Below are 21,681 nucleotides of genomic sequence, written 5' to 3' on the forward strand. Positions count from 1 at the left end.
CAATCCTAGTAGCTTCACTGTAACATCCCAAATTTTCAATTTGGAATGTTATACATTAGATCATCATGCATATCATATTTTCTTGCATTTTGGTTGATCCTAGAAATTTCACGCAACTCAAGGACCCTCGGAGAGAGTTGGAGATTTCGTTATTTTCATATTTGAGTTTTCTCAAATTTTGAAAAGAGGATCATTTGATTTATTTATTTCATCTTCAATTATTTTTCCAATACCAAAATATGAGAGAGGGAAATAATATGACTTTTCCCAATTTAGGAAAAATGAAGATTTAATGAATAAAGCAAATTTTGTTTTCCGGTGTTCTTTTGCATTTTATTTGGATAGGGAAAAATGCGTGTTTTCAAAAATTGCATTTTAGGCCCGGAGAAAAATTCATTTTGTTCGACTCATTTTTAGGAGTCGGGGAAAATTTACTTTAGAAATTTCGGAGTTCGTTTAGATTTTCTTTCTTTTGTTTTTCTGCGCGCGTAACCGATTTAAAAAAAAATCCCGCTAGGCCCAGCCGGCCAAGGCCCAGCCGGCCAGGCCCAGCCGCGCGCGCTAGCCTGCCCCGCCGCCCAAGCCGAGTCCTAGAAGGACTCAGGCCGCCGCCGCCCTTGCCCCTTGCCCCTCCCCCAAGCAAGACCCCCCCACCTATATAAATACCCAAGCCCCCCCTCTCCTCCCCAAGCCACAGCCCCGCCGCCTCTAGCCGCGCCGCCGCACGCGCCTTGCGCCGCCGCCGCCCGCGCGCAGCCCCGCCGCCTCCCTGCCGCCGCCGCCCAGCTGCCAGAGCCCCTCGCCGGAGGTAGCCGCGCCACCTCTTCTTTTCCTCGGTTCGGTTTTTTTCTAGAAAACCGTTCCGGTTCTTTTTCTCTTTCTTTTCCGGTTTTCTATTTCGGTTCTTTGTTTTGGTTTTTTCCGAAACCCTAGATCGGTTTTTCGTTTTTCTTCGGTTTAGTTTTTTAGCGAGCGTTCGCCGGACCGTTCGTCTTAATGAACGTGATCACCGGTTATTCCCGGTTAACGAACGTCCGTTCGTTCAACCGTTCGTTTTTTCTTTTCGTCGGATTTATTCCGCGATTTTCTGATCGCGATCTCAGATCCGATCTTCGTTCTAGTTTATCTTCTCGATCGTTTAACGGAATCAGGTGATTCAAGCGCCTGGAGTTTCGTTTTGAAACCGCCGTTTCGTCTAATCAACTTAAACAAGTTTTTGCTACGGTAAAATTTGACCTAGTTTCAACTTGCTAGAACCGAGTTGTTTTCTTCCGCCGTTTGTTTTCCGTTGCTTTGTTCGGTTCGTTCTTTCTTTGCAACCGGAGTTCTTAAGTTGAACTTTCTGGTTCGTTCTCTCGTTCGAGTTTTACCTGTGCATTAGATGAGTACTTATTGTGTGCTTGTTGTTTGTCTGCGATAGATTACCCGGATTGCGCCGCCTGTTACTTCGAAACCCTAGGTCTCGCGGATCATCAGCAAGGCAAGTAACACTTTGATCATACCTTTTCTACAACCCATGTTTTATTGCATTAGATCAATCCTCTCACATTGCATGATTAGGATCTAATTAAATTGTGGGATGGGGCGTAGATGAGGTAGTACCTATTACCTGTATTATTATGAAACCTTTGGGAGTTACTTCTACGTTTGCTTATTATGCCATGCTATGCTAGTAGACGTGGATTGGGTGAGTGATATCCATGACAGATGTGAGTATTGTTAAATTAATGGTTTATCTAAGGTGGCAACTTAAACACACATCTGGGTGGATTGAGGCACCTGGTTTCTATCAGGACTTGCACGTTTTATTTTGGACCGCCACCCAGGCTCAAAGGGATCATAAGATCTTTCATGCTAGTAATTTCCGTGTGCAGCCACAAGCCATTATGGGCTCTGGCATAGTTGACTAAGTCGTGCGAACTCTTACAGTGGTAGACTAGCAGATGTAGGGGATGTAGGTGGTACGGTCTACCCGGACGTAAGGTGCTAGCGCTTCCGAAAGACTATGTCTCGGCCATCCGTTTCTCAAACACCATGTAGTGCGAGAAAAAAAACGGAGGCGATCGAGTCTTGTGGGGAAAAGTGCGCAAACCTCTACAGAGTGTAACAAACTAATCATGATTATCCGTGTCCCCGGTTATGGACAACTTGAGTATCTAGTACTTGAATATCGTGTGAATCTCATCATGTTACTTCTAATTAATATTGTTGGGTTTTAATTGTTCACTTAATTGGGATCGGAATGTTGTCAACCATTCTCGATGTTCAACTACCATGATAGTTAAATAAATTTATTCCTTTCCAGTAGGGAAAAACTGGCTTTACGCAAAACTGTAAACATAGAGCTTTCCACCAGCCATACTTGCATATAGTATAGCTCATTGCTGTTCATTACTCTCTATGTGTTATCTTGCCAGCATATTCCATGTGCTGACCCGTTTTCGGGCTGCAACTTTCATGTTGCAGACTTTTCAGACGACGAGTAAGGTGTTTTAGGTCGTGGTTCTATACTCAGTGATGCCGTTGGAGTTGATGGACCCATTTATCTTCCAAGTCTTCCGCTGTTATCTTTATTAGATGGCCTTCAGCCATATTTATTGTAATAAGTTCTCTTTTGGGACATCGATGTAATAAGTGTGTGATTGCCACTCTGCTATAAATCCTTCGAAGTACTGTGTGGTGTCAGCATTACTGATCCAGGGATGACACCGGAGCACAGTAGACTTGATCCATTCGGGTCGGGTCGCTACAGAGATGGTATCAGAGCACACGCTGACTGTAGGACACGACCACTAAGTTAAAGCCATAGATCACTATTCTCTTCTCATTTTCTAACTCCTCATCTTTTCTACTCTTTTTAGGATGATGAACGCGAAGATTAAGTACGCCCAACCGGATGAAGGCACACCTTTTGGATTTCACTTGAAGGAAGTCACCAAGTACCTTAACATTGGACTACCAAGCTTCACGGGAACCTTCAACGCCACTCTGCCTGAAGAGGAGCGCTGGAAGATTCAAGCTCACGTTCCGGGAAGGACATTCGCGCCAATCACGAAGCCCATAGATAGTGTTTTCAATGCACCAACCTGGAGTCTGGGAAAGAGAATGGCAGCCCATATCACCATAGGACGCATTGGAGAAGTTTACCAAGAAGACCTCAAGGACACTATCTACCAGATTTGCGGACGCCGAGATGAACAATGGGAGTTAGTCAGCACCAAGAAGGATAGATCCATTGCAGCTTTCATCCAGGAGTTAAACAACACATTCGACGCCACGAGAACCAGATGTGCAATGATATGATAGAGTTGAAGAATGCGAAAGCAAGGATCATCGAGCTAGAAGGAGAACTGAAGTCTACACGCAAGGACTACATGGACGAGATCGTAGCTCTAGCAAGGCACAATGGCGATCTTAAGCAGGAGATTGAAGAACTCAAGGAGAAGTTAGCATCCAGGAAGGAAGACATGTACGTCGCATGTCCGGACAACTACATCATCATCGACGACACTGATTCGGATGCAAGTGAACCCGACTTTGAAGACGAAGCTGGAGCAGATATCATGGAGTCTTCCACCGGTTCAAATTTCTAGATGACCACCAATTAGTAGTAGTATTTCCCCCATGTATACGTTATAGTTCGAGCACTTTGCGATAGTTTTAGACCGTTTGTAAGCCCTTGTTGATTGAATGAAGTGTTTTGTGTGCTTTTGCTCATGTGCATTGGGGTAGTGTTTTCTCTTTAGACCTCACTCTATTCTTAAATCTCGTCTTTTCTAAACCCTCAGATGCCTCCGAGACGTGACAATGCATTCCCACCGGAACTCACTCAGTTGATCCAGCAGCAGAATCAATTGATGCAAATGTTAGTCCAGAACCAGCAGAACAACAACAACAACCCACCACCACCACCACCACCACCTGTTGACCACTTAGCCCGTTTTCTTAGGCTGAATCCATCGGTGTTTTCCAGTAGCACCGAGCCGATAGTAGCAGATGATTGGCTCCACAAGATAGGAAGGGAGTTGACCACTGCGGGATGCACAGATGGTGAGAAAGTGAAGTTTGCCGCACATCAGCTTAACGGACCTGCGACAGCATGGTGGGAGAATTTCACAGCCACGTACCCAGTTGACACTGTCACATGGGATCAGTTTCAGCAAGCTTTCCGCACTGCCCATGTTTCAGCAGGAGCCATGGCCATGAAGAAGCGTGAGTTTCGCAACTTACACCAAGGAGGAAGGACAGTTGGCCAGTACGTAGACGACTTCAGCAAGTTAGCACGTTATGCCCCAGATGATGTTGCTACGGATGCAGCTAAGAAGGAGAAGTTTCTGGAAGGACTGAATGATGAGCTAAGCATGCAGTTGATGGTAGCAAGTTTCAACAACTACCAGGAGTTGGTAGATCGTGCCATCATGATTGAAGGGAAGCAACAGCAGATTGAGAACCGCAAGAGGAAGTATGGACAGGGGAAGTATAACTCTGGAGCCTAGCAGAAGCCCCGTTTTACCCCTAAACTGGGATTTCAGTTTCAGCATACCCATGGAGGAGGTAGTTCGCACAACCATAATGGCCATAAGAATGGTAATGGGAATGGAGGAAGTAACGGCCAGAACCGTACCACCCCATCAACCCCAACCAAGAGAGATCTGAGTCAAGTCACCTGTTTCAAGTGTTCCAAGACCGGACATTATGCCAATGAATGTCCTGAAGGCCAGAATGGAAATGGCAATGGAAGCTCTAGGAAGAAGCCGAACCCTTTCAATAGGGGACAGGTGAACCACGTTAGTGTGGAGGAGGTTGAAGCTCAGCCCGATGCAGTAATCGGTAAGTTTTTGGTTAAGTCATTTACTGCACTTGCTCTTTTTGATACTGGTGCATCGCATTCATACATATCAAGGGGATTTGTGGATAAATATAACCTGCCAACCCAAGCCCTTAGGTCACCCATGTTAGTAAGCTCACCAGGAGCGGAGTATATGGCTAGACGATGGTGTGATCAGTTACCATTAAGGATTGGTAACTATGTGTTTCCCTCAGACATAATAGTATTGGAATCTCAAGGATTGGATGTGATATTAGGCATGCATTGGTTATCAAAGTATGAAGGGAACATTGAATGCGCTAGTAAGTCAATTTTGCTTACCACACCAGAAGGAAGAAGGATCAAGTATGCATCCCGGCATGTGCCAAAAAGGACACAAGTAAATTGCCTAACAGGAGTTGTGCAGGAGGAAGTACCAGTGGTAAAGGATTTTCCTGATGTATTTCCAGAAGAGTTGCCAGGCATGCCACCGGATAGAGACATTGAGTTTTTGATTGAGTTATTGCCAGGCACTGGGCCAATATCAAAACGACCATACCGGATGCCAGCAAAGGATTTGGTAGAAATTAAGAATCAGATTAAGGAGTTATTGGATAAAGGTTACATTCGCCCAAGTTCTTCACCTTGGGGATCACCCGTACTTCTAGTGGAGAAGAAGGATGGATCGTTAAGGATGGTTGTCGATTACCGTGGATTGAATGAAGTAACCATCAAAAACAAGTACCCACTGCCAATGATTAATGATCTGTTTGATCGTTTGCAAGGAGCTAAAGTGTTTTCCAAGATCGATTTGCGATCAGGGTACCATCAGTTGAAGATTCGAGAGCAGGACATACCTAAGACAACATTCACCACGAGATATGGACTGTACGAGTATACCGTTATGTCATTTGGATTGACTAACGCACCTGCCTATTTTATGAACCTGATGAACAGAGTATTTATGGAGTTTTTGGATAAGTTTGTCGTAGTGTTCATTGATGATATCCTGGTTTATTCAAAGAATGAAGAGGAGCATAAGGAACATTTGCGTTTGGTTTTGGAGAAACTAAGGGAATATCAGTTATATGCCAAATTCAGCAAATGTGAGTTTTGGTTAAATGAAGTTGGATTTCTTGGACATGTTATATCCGGAGAAGGGATAGCAGTTGACCCCACAAAGGTTGAGACCGTAACCGAATGGGAAGCACCAACGACAGTTGGAGAAATCCGGAGTTTTCTTGGACTCGCAGGATACTACCGGAGATTTATTGAGAACTTTTCAAAGATTGCGAAGCCTATGACTGAATTGTTGAAGAAGGACACTAAGTTCAAATGGACTGAGGAGTGTGAGGCTAGTTTCCAGGAGTTGAAGAAACGCTTGGTCACCTCACCAGTGTTGATATTGCCAGATCAGACCAAGGATTATGAGGTGTACTGCGACGCTTCACGTCGAGGACTTGGAGCAGTACTTATGCAGGAAGGGAGAGTTGTTTCGTATGCTTCACGACAACTGAAGCCTCATGAGTTGAATTATGCCATGCATGATTTGGAGTTATCAGCCGTAGTGCATGCATTGAAGACGTGGAGACATTTTCTCATTGGAAATCATTGTGAGGTGTACACGGATCACAAGAGTTTGAAGTACATTTTCACGCAGAAGGAGTTGAACCTCAGATAAAGGAGATGGTTGGAACTCATCAAGGATTATGATATGAGATTGCATTACCATCCCGGAAAAGCTAATGTAGTAGCTGACGCATTGAGCCGTAAGAGCCATGTCAATATGGTAATGACAGGAGAAATACCAAAGGAGTTAGCAGAAAACCTTCGCGAGCTATGTTTGGAAATAGCTCCGAGAGGCTATGTAGCAGCATTGGAGATTCAGTCAACATTGATGGATAAGATCAGAGAGGCTCAGAAATCAGAAAAAGAGATTGCTTCTATAAAAGAGAAAATGAGCGAAGGAAAAGCAAAGGGATTTCGTGAGGATGAGCACGATACCCTATGGTTTGAGGACCGTGTTTACGTGCCAAATGACCCGGAGATCAGGAAGTTGATTCTGCAAGAGGCCCATGATTCACCGTATTCGATTCACCCAGGAAACACCAAGATGTATTTGGATTTGAAGGAAACATTCTGGTGGACCGGAATGAAGAAGGATATTGCAGCATATGTAGCAGTTTGTGATGTGTGTCATAGAGTAAAGGCAGAACATCAGAAGCCAGCCGGATTGTTACAACCATTGTCGATACCTGAATGGAAGTGGGATAAGATAGGCATGGATTTTATCACAGGACTACCCAGGACAAAGGCCGGTTATGACTCGATATGGGTAGTAGTTGAACGTTTGACGAAGGTAGCACATTTCATTCCAGTTAAGACTACTTACACTAGTGCTAAGCTGGCAAAAATATACATGACTAGGATCATTTGTTTGCATGGAGTTCCGAGGAGTATCGTATCAGATAGAGGAACCCAATTCACCTCAAAGTTTTGGAATCAGTTGCATGAAACTTTGGGAACCAGACTAGATTTCAGCACAGCTTTTCACCCATAGACGGATGGACAGACTGAGAGAGTCAATCAGATTTTGGAAGATATGTTGAGAGCTTGTGCACTTGATTATGGATCTAGTTGGGACGATAACTTGCCATATGCAGAGTTTTCTTATAACAACAGTTACCAAACCAGTTGGAAAATGGCACCTTTCGAAGCTTTATACGGAAGGAGGTGCAGGACACCGTTGTCATGGGACGAAGTTGGAGACCGTCAATTCTTTGGACCAGATTTGATTAAGGAGTCTGAACGGAAAGTTAAGTTGATTCGCATAGGCTCATGGTAGCCCAGTCCAGGCAGAAGAGCTACGCAGATTCTAAACGCAAGGAGACAGTTTACGAAACTGGAGACAGAGTGTATCTTCGAGTATCCCCGCTTCGAGGAGTTAAGCACTTTGGAGTTAAGGGAAAATTAGCACCGCGTTTCGTTGGACCATATAAGATTTTGCAACGTATGGGAGGTCGCTTATAAGTTGGAATTACCAGAGGGACTGTTAGGAGTTCATGATGTATTCCATGTTTCTCAGCTGAAGAAATGTCACACCGAGATGGCAGAGGTACCGGTAAGAGATACCGTGCTGCTTGAAGCGATTCAGTTGAAGGACGACCTAACGTATGAGGAGAAACCAGTCAAGATTCTCGATTATGCCAGTAGAGTTACTAGCAACAAGGTTATCAAGTTTTGCAAACTTCAGTGGAACCACCACTCAGAGGATGAAGCCACTTGGGAGAGAGAAGAAGATTTGCTCAAGGACCACCCTCACCTATTTTCTAGCCAATCCGAATCTCGAGGGCGAGATTCATCTTAAGGGGGGTAGGTTTGTAACATCCCAAATTTTCAATTTGGAATGTTATACATTAGATCATCATGCATATCATATTTTCTTGCATTTTGGTTGATCCTAGAAATTTCACGCAACTCAAGGACCCTCGGAGAGAGTTGGAGATTTCGTTATTTTCATATTTGAGTTTTCTCAAATTTGGAAAAGAGGATCATTTGATTTATTTATTTCATCTTCAATTATTTTTCCAATACCAAAATATGAGAGAGGGAAATAATATGACTTTTCCCAATTTAGGAAAAATGAAGATTTAATGAATAAATCAAATTTTTTTTCCGGTGTTCTTTTGCATTTTATTTGGATAGGGAAAAATGCGTGTTTTCAAAAATTGCATTTTAGGCCCGAAGAAAAATTCATTTTGTTCGACTCATTTTTAGGAGTCCGGGAAAATTTACTTTAGAAACTTCGGAGTTCGTTTAGATTTTCTTCTTTTGTTTTTCTGCGCGCGTAACCGATTAAAAAAAAATCCCGCTAGGCCCAGCCGAACAAGGCCCAGCCGCGCGCGCCAGCCTGCCCCGCCGCCCAAGCCGAGTCCTAGAAGGACTCAGGCCGCCGCCGCCCTTGCCCCTTGCCCCTCCCCCAAGCAAGACCCCCCCACCTATATAAATACCAAGCCCCCCCTCTCCTCCCCAAGCCGCAGCCCCGCCGCCTCTAGCCGCGCTGCCGCCCGCGCCTTGCGCCGCCGCCGCCCGCGCGCAGCCCCGCCGCCTCCCTGCCGCCGCTGCCGCCTAGCGCAGCCGCCCCGCCGCCGGAGCCCCTCGCCGGAGCCTCGCCGGAGGTAGCCGCGCCGCCTCTTCTTTTCCTCGGTTCGGTTTTTTTCTAGAAAACCGTTCCGGTTCTTTTTCTTTTTCTTTTCCGGTTTTCTTTTTCGGTTCTTTGTTTCGGTTTTTTCCGAAACCCTAGATCGGTTTTTCGTTTTTCTTCGGTTTAGTTGTTTAGCGAGCGTTCGCCGGACCGTTCGTCTTAACGAATGTGATCACCGGTTATTCCCGGTTAACGAACGTCCGTTCGTTCAACCATTCCTTTTTTTCTTTTCGTCGGATTTATTCCGCGATTTTCTGATCGCGATCTCAGATCCGATCTTCGTTCTAGTTTATCTTCTCGCTCGTTTAACGGAATCAGGTGATTCAAGCGCCTGGAGTTTCGTTTCGAAACCGCCGTTCCGTCTAATCAACTTAAACAAGTTTTTGCTACGGTAAAATTTGACCTAGTTTCAACTTGCTAGTACCGAGTTGTTTTCTTCCGCCGTTTGTTTTCCGTTGCTTTGTTTGGTTCGTTCTTTCTTTGCAACCGGAGTTCTTAAGTTGAACTTTCTGGTTCGTTCTCTCGTTCGAGTTTTACCTGTGCATTAGATGAGTACTTATTGTGTGCTTGTTGTTTGTCTGTGATAGATTACCCGGATTGCGCCGCCTGTTACTTCGAAACCCTAGGTCTCGCGGATCTTCAGCAAGGCAAGTAACACTTTGATCATACCTTTTCTACAACCCATGTTTTATTGCATTAGATCAATCCTCTCACATTGCATGATTAGGATCTAATTAAATTGTGGGATGGGAAGTAGATGAGGTAGTACCTATTACCTGTATTATTATGAAACCTTTGGGAGTTACTTCTACATTTTCTTATTATGCCATGCTATGCTAGTAGATGTGGATTGGGTGAGTGATATCCATGACAGATGTGAGTATTGTTAAATTAATGGTTTATCTAAGGTGGCAACTTAAACACACATCTGGGTGGATTGAGGCACCTGGTTTCTATCAGGACTTGCCTGTTTTATTTTGGACCGCCACCCAGGCTCAAAGGGATCATAAGATCTTTCATGCTAGTAACTTCTGTGTGCAGCCACAAGCCATTATGGGCTCTGGCATAGTTGACTAAGTCGTGCGAACTCTTACAATGGTAGACTAGCAGATGTAGGGGATGTAGGTGGTACGGTCTACCCGGACGTAAGGTGCTAGCGCTTCCGAAAGACTATGTCTCGGTCATCCGTTTCTCAAACACCGTGTAGTGCGAGAAAACAAACGGAGGCGATCGAGTCTTGTGGGGAAAAGTGCGCAAACCTCTGCAGAGTGTAACAAACTAATGATGATTAGCCGTGTCCCCGGTTATGGACAACTTGAGTATCTAGTACTTGAATATCGTGTGAATCTCATCATGTTACTTCTAATTAATATTGTTGGGTTTTAATTGTTCACTTAATTGGGATCGGAATGCTGTCAACCATTCTCGATGTTCAACTACCATGATAGTTAAATAAATTTATTCCTTTGCAGTAGGGAAAAACTGGCTTTACGCAAAACTGTAAACATAGAGCTTTCCACCAGCCATACTTGCATATAGTATAGCTCATTGCTGTTCATTACTCTCTATAGGATTAGCTAGTAGTTTCTCTATCATACCCAAAGGGATTTCATAATAAATATTTTCAATAGGTGCAGTAGGTTGAGGAGCAACTAATTGTGGTTCCGGTCAATGTGAAGATACCCAGAACAAGCACCCTCGAAGGGTTATTTTCCATAGTAACAAGTGACAGTAAATTTCAGCACACTATATAAATGTTTCCTTACCAAATTCCACTTACCAAAGGCGCTTCACTCCCCGGAAACGGCGCCAGAAAATAGTATTGATGACCCACAAGTATAGGGGATCTATCGTAGTCCTTTCGATAAGTAAGAGTATCGAACCCAACGATGAGCAGAAGGAAATGGCAAGTGGTTTTCAACAAGGTATTCTCTGCAAGCACTGAAATTATCGGTAACAGATAGTTTTGTGATAGTATAAATCGTAATGGGTAACGAGTAAATCAACTAACTAAGGTGCGGCAAGGTGCCCCAATCCTTTTTGTAGCAAAGGGCAAGCCTGGACAAACTCTTATATAAAGCAAAGCACTCCCGAGGTCACATGGGAATTGTTGTCAAGTTAGTTTTCATCATGCTCATATGATTCGCGTTCGTTACTTTGATAATTTGATACGTGGGTGGACCGGTGCTTGGTGCTGCCCTTCCTTGGACAAGCCTCCTGTCGGTGTCAAAACCGGCGGATCTCGGGTAGGGGGTCCCGAACTGTGCGTCTAGGATCGATGGTAATAGGAGACAGCGGACACAATGTTTATCCAGGTTCAGGCCCTCTCTATGGAGGTAATGCCCTAGGTCCTGCTTCATTAATCTTGATGAATATGAGTATTACAAGAGTTGATCTACCACGAGATCGGAATGACTAAACCGTAAAAGTGTAGTCTGGCTATGATTCTGAGGATTCGGCCTATCTACGGACCTTGCCCTCCGGTTTATATAGACACGGGAGGGATCTAGGGTCACACAAGGTCAGTTACAGAGAAAGGAATCTTCATAGTAGGTCACCAAGCTTGCCTTGACGCCAAGGAGAGTCCTATCCGGACACGGGTGGAGTCTTCGGTCTTTGTGTCCCTTACGGCCCATCAGTCCGGCCCATATCAATGGACTGGACACCCGAGGACCCCTTAGTCCAGGACTCCCTCAGTAGCCCCTGAACCAGGCTTCAATGATGATGTTTTCGGCGCGCAAATTGTCTTCGGCATTGCAAGGCGGGTTCTACTTTGGGAATACTCCAGGATAGTCTTCGGAATATAGTATTTCACGAGTCCCATCTGCTAACAACCGCAAGGAATATAGTATTTCACGAGCCCCATCTACTAACAACTTTTTGTAAGATGACATCATATCTGTTCGGTCAGTATATCGAACCATTTTTGTCCGTTGTTCCGCACTTCGAGATGTGGTTTCCATTGGCACGTCTCTTCAAGGCAAAGATCGTGTCCCCTTATTGCTGAATTTTCATCAATGCGGGCGTAGGTAACCCAACCGTGCCGTTTACACATCCCTTGGGAATAGGCGAGTTTTAGGGCGAGTGGGGAGGCGTTCGATATTCATTTCCTTTATAAGGGGATAAGGATTCCCCCTTCTTCTCCCACGCCTTCTCTCTTCCTCTACCCTTCCACTCAAGCTAGCACTCAACCATGTCTGGATCCGGAGGCCAAGGCAAGTGGATGGTCTCCTCCGTCTAGGAGAAGGACATCACTGAGCTTCGGGTGGCCGGGTACTTGGCGAAGGAAATCGACCACCGTCTTCCAGCCTAGGGGCAAGTTGTCCCCACGCCGTAGCCCAACGGGAGGGTGGTGTTCATCCCTCATTTCCTCCGCGGGCTAGGGTTTCCACTCCACCCTTTCATCCACGGGCTGATGTACTATTACGGGATAGACTTCCATGATCTATCCCTGAAATCCTTCCTCAACATCTCGGCGTTCATCGTCGTGTGTGAGGCCTTCCTCTGCATCCAACCCCACTTCGGGCTGTGGCTCAAGGTCTTCAACGTGAAGCCGTAGGTGGTGGATGGCCAGCACGCGAAGTGCGGAGGTGCCATGGTGAGCAAGCTGACTAATGTCTCATGGCCGAAAGGCACTTTCGTGGAGACTGTCAAGGAATGGCAGAAACAATCGTTCTACATCACAGAACCCCGCGGCGCAAACTGGGCCGCAGCTGCCGAATTCAACTCTGGCGCTCCAATGCGGCTCACCTCCTGGGTTGAGAAGAGCCCAAACTGGTGTTCACCAGATGAGCTGATAGCGCTGCAGACGCGCGTTCAAAGTATGGTGAACAAGGATATCAAGCTTGTTGATATAATCTTGGTGATGCTAGTTCGCCGGATTCTCCCATGCCAAAGCCGAGGCCGCCCTCTATGGGAGTTCAATCTGAAGAAGCACCATACCCTGAAGAGGCTCTTCGAAACTACTCACGAAGACGCCTGGAAGTTGCTCTTGAAGGGCAATGAGACACCGCCGGCCACAGATTCGGACCGCGGGCACGACATCAACCACCTCGCCAATGAGGTATGTTATTTTTAACGCATCCCCACTTGCTTTGTTTCAAGGATGATACCCAAGCTATTATTATCATTGCTTCTTCAGGACTGGATGGAGAGGGCGAAGCAGATCCAATGTCCGGCTCCGCTGCCTGAAGAACCAGTCATTCCGTGTTTAGCGAATATGCTGGTGCCGGCGCCCTATACGGCGCCGGCAAAGAAGGCCACGGGGAAGGCCGAGGGGGTCTGGAGTGGCCCCCGCCACAAGGGCGCTTCAGACGCGATGTCCGAACACAAGACCCGTTCCTCCGTCGCCGAAGACGACGACGATGAGGAGGAGGAGGAGGAGAGTGATTCTCCCCCTGATGGGGGGAGGAAGAAGAGGGCGGCCTCCACAATTCTGGAGGCGGAGGCGCCCAAGAAGGGGAAAGGCCCGCTCGTGGGCAGTTCTGCATGGGACGTCGACAGCAGTCCGAAGCGACGGCCCCGCACTAAGCCTCAGGCCACATCGTAAGTGCTAAGACTCGTACATGCCCATAAATCAAACCTCTCCTCTTTGTCGTATTGACACAATTAATTATGCTATTGCAATCCGGCCCACGACAGCTCCCAGCGATCCTCATCAAGAGGCTTGTTGGACTGAAAGGAGATGGCCAGCGAGATACCGCTGGCCGCTTACTCTCCTGAGGCCAAGGGAGATGTCGAGGTGCTGCCCCAAAGGACCTTCCCAAGCTAAGGAGAGGTTCGGGAGGCCGTCAAGGCGGCACCGGAGGGCGATACCTCGGCCGCCGGACACATGGGGGAACAAGCCCCCATGGAGAGTGACGATGGGGGCCGTACTCAATTCGGCCCCCCTCTGAGCACGGATCCCGAGACCCATACGGACCCGGAGTCCGACAAGCAGCCTCCATCAAGAGAAGGAGGCTTGCCCGTCCCATAGGTGACCTCTGTCCAACTAGAGGCGCCGGATAATCTATTGGAAGTGCTATGAGGAGCTTCATTGTGGAAGAACACCATATCCTTATGGGTACGATGATTGAGAAGGTTCAGTCCGTGAAGAGCGGACTGACCGAAGCCTGCAGCGGCCTACTAATAGGTTTTGAGGTAAGCGGCATTTAACCGAGAAAATCCCAATACAGACAGTAGCCCCTGAGACACTATCTGGTGTTCGAGAAGAGAAGCCAGACAAATGATCAATGAAATTTCGTAGGAAACTAACTAAAATGTGTCTGATGTGAATAAGAACGCTTCACTGCTGGCCACGACCTCTCACACTGTCGAAGTCTCTGGACTAAAGCAGATATTGGAGTGGGCGAGGAGGAACTTGGCCAAGCAAGGAAGCAGCTGGAAGTCCAACAAGGTATGCAATGGCTTTCTATATATTCGGAAAGAATAAATGATGTATACTGACCGTAGTGTCATTATAGGTGTAGGGGCGACGACCGAGGTCGAGGCCCTGAAACCGGCCTTGGCCGAAGCCGAGGAGAAACCCGTCAAGGAGCAGGCCGCTCGCAAGAAGCTGAAGGCCCGGCTAAACGAGGTCCAGAAAGAGCTCCAGGACGTGGTGAAGAAGTACGAGACCCTGGAGGGCGATGTTTCGGCTCGAGAGACCGAACTCTCCAAGGCTCGTCAGAGCGCGGAAGCGGCCCGGGTTGAAGCCCAGGGTGCCCTCTAGGAGATCCAAGAGGCCAGGAAGATCGCGGCAGGTAAGGCGTTTAGTATGCAAAGCAAATATATAAAGAATAAGTATTTCTTACTAACCCAGATTCAGAGTACTCCAGGAGCCTTCGCAGATCTGCCACGCAGTGTGTCTGACGCCGCGGAGTTCTTCCGAGCCGAAGAAGGGAGCTCCACAGAAAAATTGTTCTAGTCGCAGTATCTTGTGCCAGAGCATCCCATGAAGGATTTGATAATCCGGCTATGGCCTGCCGAAGCAATGCCCGACAGCTACTTCGGTCTTGTGAAGCGGCTGGTGGACGCTTGTCTTCGGCTAGACACCGTCAAGCGATCAGCCTGTATTGAAGGTGCACGCATGGCTTTCGCCCGCTGCAAGATGTGGTGGGCGAAGATGGACACCGTCGAGCTGACTAAGGGGCCGCCGGAGGGCAAGGAGCACCGCACACCTGAGCGCTATTTTGCAGTTGTCCTAGAGGGGTCTCGCATTGTAGCAATGCAGTGTTCGCAGGATATTATCTTTGAATAAATGTATTCAAGTTCCTTCTACTTTGGATGATAGAACAAAGTGGGTGTGCAGTATAATGCTTGTTATGTTTTAAATTTTTCCTCCTTTGCGGCCGTGTTGTATGAAATCTGAGTGTTGGCTAGCCGTCGGCTTCTGCCCCCACGTAGGAAATACAGAGGTGTTCGGGATGGAATCTAAACAATCTTGATCCAATTATATGGTCCTTGAAGGAGTTGTTTAGCGCAACGAACCAGGCAATCAGACTATGCCGCTTGAACGCCCTCACTTAGCCATAGGAGTTTGAAACTAAAATCATAGGCGCAACCCCTAGTATCCGAACCAGAGTGCTATAAGCGTCTGATAGGGAAGTACCGATCCTTCACGTAATGCGGAAGATATCTCCAGCGATTTGCAACCTCTAAACAGCTGACCGGCTCTCGCCGCATCATGACAGTTACTTTTTGGCTTTCTCTACTGAGGTGCTCCTTTGGATAAACCATGGCACAATGCAGTACTTCTCCCTTTACTACCTTAGCTGATATAGCGGAACGTAAGCTAGCAAGCACAGGATCCGGGCAACCCAACTATTGACCAAAGACATGATTCAGAGCCAATACATATAGTGCTAAATTCGGGGTGCCAAAATATACTATAAAAAGTGTTCGGACTTTTGTTGCCATAGTGTGGGGTGCTATGAAGCCCCTGGCAAACATCAAACGTACCAAAGTGTACGGGTGCAACCTGATGGGGTTACCCACAGGGAAGAAGAAGAGAAAAAAGAAGAAAGAAAAAAGAAAACAGAAAGGGTGCAAAAGGTGATAAGCTGGGGCTTTAAAGCTCCAGCCATGAACTGTTTTCATTGTAATTCGATTAATACGTCGAGGCGCATTGATATAAGTAGTGTGATAAGCAACAGGCTATTTAATATGCCAAAAACCAAGGGAGAGCTGCATGTCAGTCCTGAAAAACAGGTAGAGTGATTGTTAATGAAACCACCATGAAAATCCCCCGTACGTCCGTGTTTCTCGCCATCTTGGTGTGTTTATCCTTCAAGAGGACTGGTGATCAGGCCATCCGATGGGGCCTGCAGGATTGAAACCTAAAAAGCAAACGAATAAAAGTGAAAGTATGTGTGTATCCGGTGTCAGTTGAGCCGTACTTTGGATCACAAACTAGCTATGCCTCCGTCGATGCCCATGGAATTTTGAGTGCCTAGCTATGTATGCGTAGTACGAATGCCACTACTTGACCAGGACTGAGACGGAGGCCGAATTTCTAGTCTAGCTCCTGACAAGCTGAGCTGCAGGGTAGTTCGGACCCTCTTGACAGTGTCCGTGGGCTCGGCAGCCAAATTAAGGTTCTACTTGAGAAGGCCGATCTGTACTTCTGCTGCTAAGGCAACTGTGTGCTCTTCTATACAGAGGGAGCGTTGCGTATTTCCATTGACGGTTATGATGCCACATGGACCGGGCATCTTGAGTATGAGATAGTCATAGTGTGGCACTACATTGAATTGGGTGAATGCGGTCCGTCCGAGCTGTGCGTGATAGCCGCTGCGAAAGGGGACTATGTCGAAGATTAACTCCTCGCTTCGGAAATTGTCCGGAGATCTGAAGACAACCTCGAGCGTGATTGAGCCCGTATAGCGGGCCTCTACACCTGGTATGACTCCTTTGAAGGTAGTCTTTGTGGGTTTGATCAGTGATGGATGAATGCCCATTTTGCGCATTTCCTGATAGAGCAAGTTGAGGCTGCTGCCGCCGTCCATCAGGACTCGTGTCAGGTGGAACCCATCAATTATTTGGTCCAGGACCAGTGCGGCTAAACCACCGTGATAGATACTGGTCGGATGATCCTGGCGATCAAAAGCGATCGAGCATGACGACCAGGGATTAAATTTTGGGGCGACTGGCTCTATCGCGTAGACGTCCGTGAGTGCGAGCTTGTGCTCCCTCTTGGGGATGTGGGTAGCATATATCATGTTCACTGTTTTAACCTGAGGGGGAAACTTCTTCCGCCCCCCTGTGTTCGGCGGCCGGGGCTCCTCATCGTCGTCTTCTCTTTGCGATCCCTTATCCTTGTTTTCGGCATTTAACTTGCTGGCGTGTTTAAAAACCAAGCAATATCTGTTGGTATGATTGGCTGGTTTGTCTGGGGTGCCATGAATCTGGCATGGACGATCGGGTATGCGGTCCAGACTAGATGGGCCTGAATTGTTCTTTTTGAACGGCTTCTTCCGCTAACCAGGCTTAGAGCCACTGAATCCGGCATTGACCGCCATATCCTCGGTATTGTCATTGTTATTTTGAGGTTTGTACCTGTTGCGTCGAGACATGTCGTTGCTATTTTTAGCTTCAGTGGTGCCAGCGTCGCTTGTATTGTTTTTGCTACGGGCCAGCTAACTATCCTCGCCAGCGAAAAAGTGGGTCATGAGTGTCGTGAGGGCCGCCATGGAATTTGGCTTTTCTTGGCCGAGGTGGTGAGCGAGGCATTCGTCACGGATGCTGTGTTTAAAGGCCGCTAGGGCTTCGTCATCCGGATAGTCGACTATGTGGTTCTTTTTAGGTAGGAAGATGGTCCAGAATTTCCTGGCGGACTCTCCGGGCTATTGAACTATATGGCTTAAGTCATCAGCGTCCGGAGGTCAAACGTATGTACCTTGGAAGTTATCAAGGTAGGCGTCTTCCAAGTCCTCCCAGCTGCCGATGGAGTTTTCAAGCAGGCTGTTCAACCAGTGCCGCGCTGGTCCTTTGAGTTTCAGGGGGAGGTATTTAATGGCATGAAGGTCATCGCCATGGGCCATATGAATGTGGAGAATGAAGTCTTCGGTCCATACCGTGGGGTCTGTGCTGCCATCATATGCTTCTATATTCATGGGTGTGAACCCTTCTAGGAATTCATGTTCCATGACTTCGTCAGTGAAGAAAAGAGGATGTGCGGTGCTTCTATATCGGGCCACATTGCGACGTAGCTCCGATGGAGCCCATTCGTTGTTCGGCCCGTGCATGACTAGGTTTGTCACGTCCGAACAGATGGTCGTCGCGTGTCGGGGCACGTCCTCGCGATCCGTAGATCGATCTGGTATGTCCTGCTTTATTGTTCAGGTCATGTCGAAGGTCATATGTATTACCGTGAGCTGCTTTACCTCTACCTTTGCGATGATGCAGGGCAGGCTGGTGTTCGGCTTGTGTTGCCGATTTGTCCCAGCCACGTGGTGGTCGGTCAGCCACATTGCGCGATGGTGGTATGTGTTCCGGCATCATCGTCCACACCATCGATGTTGTCGGAGCCGTAATCGAGCATGTCAGTTAAGTCTTCGACAATGGCTACGAAGTGGGTGGCGGGTGGGGAGCGAAATTCCCTGTCATCAGCTTCTTGTTCGAACCGGATATAGTTTGGCTGTGAACCCCCCACTAAGGATAAATTTTTAATGAGTTTAGCACGTCGCCCAAAGGCAAGTGCTGGAAGATGTCTGCGGCGCTGAATTCGAAGATCGATAAACGATCAAGTTCGGCGTCCGCGGACTCACATGGTTCGGAACTTATTGCCGTAGACGAGTCCGGAGTTCCGGTGACACAGATATCGTGTGAGATTAAGTCCATGTGCGGCTCCAATGCCGGAGAATCTGTGGCCTCCGTGGTGGGGTTGTGCCTCCGGTCCTTGGATGGCGCGGTATGCTCCGGATCTAAGGCCAGAGAGGTTACATGAGTTATCTCCTGGATGCGGTTCGGTGACAGATTTAGGTCATGTCCATCGGGGTGACCAGGAGTGGTTGCCGCAGTCTCGAATCCGGCAAATATCAAGTCTCCACGGATGTCCGCAATGTAGTTCAAGCTCCCAAATCTGACCTGGTGGCCAGGGGCGTAGCTATCGATCTGCTCTAGATGGCCAAGCGAGTTGGCCCATAGTGCGAAGCCACCGAACACGAAAATTTGTCTAGGGAGGAAGGTCTCACCTTGGACAACATCGTTGTTGATAATTGAAGGGGCCATCAAACCTTTTGGGGACGACACAGTGGAACTTGATGAAAGCACCAATGTCGGTGTCAAAACTGGTGGATCTCGGGTAGGGGGTCCCGAACTGTGCGTCTAGGATCTATGGTAACAGGCGACAGGGGACACAATGTTTTACCTAGGTTTGGGACCTCTCTATGGAGGTAATACCCTACGTCCTTCTTGATTAATCTTGATGAATATGAGTTACAAGAGTTGATCTACCACGAGATCGTAATGACTAAACCCTAAAAGTCTAGTCTGGCTATTATTATGAGCATTCGGCATATCTACGAACCTAGCCCTCTGGTTTATATAGACACGGGAGGGATCTAGGGTTACACAAGGTCGGTTACAGAGAAAGGAATCTTCATAGTTGGTCACCAAGTTTTCCTTCCACGCCAAGGAGAGTCCTATCCAGACACGGGTGGAGTCTTCGGTCTTTGTATCCCTTACGACCCATCAGTCCGGCCCATATCAATAGACCAGACACCCGAGGACCCCTTAGTCCAGGACTCCCTCACCTCACACTTATGATTAACCCCGCTCGCAAGCATCCTCAACTACGTAAGAAGTATTAAGGTAAACCTAACAATGGCGTGAAACATATGGATCCAAATCAACCCCTTACAAGGCAACGCATAAACTAGGGTTTAAGCTTCTATCATGCTAGCGACCCATCATCTACTTATTACTTCCCAATGCCTTCCCCTAGGCCCAAATAATGCTGAAGTGTCATGTAGTCGACGTTCACTTAACACCACTAGAGGAGAGACAACATACATCTCATCAAAATATCAAACGAATACCAAATTCAGATGATTACTTATAACAAGACTTCTCCCATGTCCTCAGGAACAAACGCAACTACTCATAAAGCATATTCATAATCATAATCAAAGGAGTATTAATTATCATTAAGGATCTAAAAATATAATCTTCCATCGAATAAACCAACTAGCATCAACTACAAGGAGTAATCAACACTACTAGCAACCCACGGGTACCAATCTGAGGTTTTGGGACCAAGCTCGAATGCAAGAGATGAACTAGGGTTTGAGAGGAGATGGTGCTGGTGAAGATGTTGATGGAGATTGACCCCCTCTTGATGAGAGGATCGATGGTGATGACGATGGCGACGATTTCCCCCTCCCGGAGGAATGTTTCCCCGGCAGAACAGCTCCGCCGGAGCCCTAGATTGGTTCTGCCCAGGTTCCACCTCGAGATGGCGGCGCTTCGTCCCGAAAGCTTCTTTCTAATTTTTCCAGCTCAAAACACAACATATAGCCAAATATGGGCACCGGAGGCCTACCAGGGGGCCCACAAGGTCGGGGGACATGCCCTCTACCCTTGTGCCTAGTAGGTGGCCCCCCTATGGTACTTTCTTCGCCCAATATTTTTTATATATTCCAAGAACATGCTCCATGAAGTCTCAAGGCTTTTGGAGTTGTGCAGAATAGGTCTCTAATATTTGCTCCTTTTCCAGTCTAGAATTCCAGCAGCCATCATTTTCCCTCTTCATGCTTATAAAATAAGAGAGAAAAGTGATAAGTATTGTGATATAATGTGTAATAGCAGCACATAATGCAATAAATATCAATATAAAAGCATGATGCAAAATGGACGTATCAGTGGCGCCGGCTTTGTGTCGTGAAACGTGATAATTCTTTCTCCCTGATTTTTTTCCTAGAAATATGTTATTTTATAGCGTTGGTTTCAGGGTCTACGTGGCCACCAGGTGGGGACAACCCACCTGGGCATGCCTGGAGGGGGGCGTGCCCTGGTTGGTTGTGCACACCCAGGTGCCACCCTCTGGTAGTTCTTGGCTCCAGAAATTCTTATTTATTGAATAAAAAATCCTCACAAAGTTTCGTTCCAATCCAAGAACTTCTATTTCTACACAAAAACAACACCATGGTAGTTCTCCTGAAAACAGCGTCAGTCCGGGTTAGTTTCATTCAAATCATGCTATAAAATCCAAAAAGATTTCTCGTTCTTCTTTTACTTGTTGGGACCTTTCCCGTGTAAATAGTTTTTCTTGTTCTTGTTTTACTTTCTTCAGAAAAACAAAAACTCCAAAAACATTTCAGTGTGTTTCTTTAAAATTCTTTTCTTTTCTTTTTTTGGGGGTCGAGAGGATTAGACCATGATGAAAATGTTGAGTGGTTCTGATAAGCATTATTGTTGATCTAACAAAGAGCCCATATAACGTTGTCTTCTCCTTTGAATAAATGTTTGCAGATTCCAGCTTAGTCCAATGCACGTGCAATATTATGATTATTATCCACACTGTTCGGTCGTGCAAGTGAAAGGAAATAATGACGATATATGATGAAATGATTAAGATGATGAAAAGCTGGTATGAACTCGACCAATCTTGTTTTTGCAAATATGATTAGTTAATCATTCCTAAGTCAGCCCATTATGAATGAAGCGTGTTTGCAATGACAATTAGAGATTA

This window comes from Triticum urartu, chromosome 3A (genome assembly GCF_056163025.1).
Source record: "Triticum urartu cultivar PI428250 chromosome 3A, HENAU_Tu73, whole genome shotgun sequence".
NCBI lineage: Eukaryota > Viridiplantae > Streptophyta > Magnoliopsida > Poales > Poaceae > Triticum > Triticum urartu.